The following is a 1,927-nucleotide window of genomic DNA, read 5'->3' as shown; positions in this document are numbered from 1 at the left end:
GGTAAGTAATGAAAGGCTCAGGCCAAGATTCTGCTGGAAAAACACAGGGCTATGTCTGGGTTGAGACTCCTGAGGGGCCTTTCATTTTAAAATGTGTTTTTCAATATAAGCTGACTTGTTGAACTGAATTCAAATTTTAAGTGGAACTTTGAAATCTTCTGAATAGTTATTGGAACCTTCTTGAGGCTTTATTTCCATTAAGGTCAAGTCTACTCCTAATGTGCTCCTTTTTATGTAGATGTGTATTGTTAAGTGATGAAATAGGAATCCATGAGTTTGGCTTAGTGATTAGCATGTAAAAAGGTGTCACCATAGAAACCTGAATCCGAATCTTGACATGAACGGTTTGCCTGGGTCAACTCAACATTTTGAGTTTTTGGCACTTGGCCTTCAGAGGTTCTGGGTGAGAAGGTTTTCCTGCCTCATGAGGGTTGTGCTTACTGAAAAGTGTTCCAGCGGGACTAACCTGCTTCGACATGGGGAAAGCCATTTCTCAAGGCCCATGTGAGTATATTGAAGTTGGGACCCCCATTTGTTCAGGGGGAAAAAAATCTCAACAAATATTAATTATATTTTTTATGCAATTGTAAAATTCAGATGTCCTGAGAGGAAAAGGCGTAGCAGGAAGAAAGTAATAGAACTTTTTTTTTTTAAGATTTTATTCTTAAGTAATCCCTACACCGAACGTGGGACTTGAACTCACAACCCTGAGATCAAGAGTTGCATGCTCCACTGACTGAGCCAGCCAGGCGCCGAATAATAGAACTTCTGATTATACATTCCAAATATTTTATTACTTTTTTAAATTTAAAAAATTTTAAAAATATTTATTTATTTATTTCTTTTAGGTGGGGAGGAGCAGAGGGAGAGGGAGAGAAAATCTCCAGCAGACTCCATGCTGAGTGCGGAGCCCAACTCGGGGATCAATCTCGCGACTCCGAGATCAGGGCTTGAGCCGAAACCAAGAGTTGGAGGCTTAACCGACTCTGCCACCCAGGTGCTTTGCGAATATTTTATATGAAAAATTACTTTCACCATAAGGCTAAAGTCTTTCTCAGCATCTTTTCTATCATAAGGACTTCCAATTAGCAATAATCGCAACTCGGATAAACCTCACTGGCTACGATGCTGCCACTGCGCAAAGCTATCATAAGGACTTCCAAACCAGGGTGTTCCATGTCTACTCAATATGGGCTTGTTTAATTATTAACAAAAGGTATCCATTCAGAAACTTTTACTTTAAGCACCCAGAATTTAAAATTTTGTCCTTGAGGGGTGCATGGGTGGCTCAGTCAGTTAAGCATCCGACTCTTGATTTCAGCTCAGGTCATGACCTCGGAGTCGTGAGACTGAGCCCCATATCTGGCTCTGCGCTGGCATGGAGCCTGTTTAAGATTCTCTTTCCCTCTCCTTCTGCTCCCCCCACCCCCGCAAATAATAAAAATAAAATAAAATTTTATCCTTGAGATGTGTCTACTTTCCCAAGTTACTTCTGCCTATTTTAAGCAAAATTTGTCAATGAGTAGGATCTACAGTAAGGGTTAAAGCTGGGGGTAGCATATTCTTTAGGATAAGCTTGGTTTTATAAGATTTTACTAGAGGGGCGCCTGGGTGGCTCGGTCAGTTAATTGTGTGCCTTCAGCTCAGGTCATGGTCAGTCTCAGGTTCTCCGCTCCGCGGGGAGCCTGCTTCTCCCTCTCCCTCTGTCTGCCGCTCCCCCTGCTTGTGCTCTCCACCCTCCTCCCCTGTCAAATGGATAAATAACATCTTGAAAAAAAAGAAAAAAAGATTTACTAGAAATGGGTACATGAGACTTGAATGCTGATTTTTTAGGAGATATAGAAACGATCTCATTATGTTTCTCCATTTAAAAATTAAGGAGGAAGGGAATTCTTTGATTTTTAGACAAATGTGTTTTGGGATCTCG

The 1,927-nt window shown here is 41.2% G+C and overlaps 1 pseudogene; it reads right to left on the bottom strand.

Annotated features, from left to right (window-relative positions):
- Window positions 1–989: 989 nt before the first annotated feature.
- Window positions 990–1,146, bottom strand: LOC112825359 (U4 spliceosomal RNA; annotated as a pseudogene).
- Between the last annotated feature and the right edge of the window lie 781 nt (window positions 1,147–1,927).

This window comes from Callorhinus ursinus, unplaced genomic scaffold, assembly GCF_003265705.2.
Source record: "Callorhinus ursinus isolate GAN/ISIS: 27379988/994484 unplaced genomic scaffold, GSC_fseal_2.0 scaffold12, whole genome shotgun sequence".
Taxonomy (NCBI): domain Eukaryota; kingdom Metazoa; phylum Chordata; class Mammalia; order Carnivora; family Otariidae; genus Callorhinus; species Callorhinus ursinus.
This window is presented reverse-complemented; position numbering and strand designations above follow the sequence as displayed.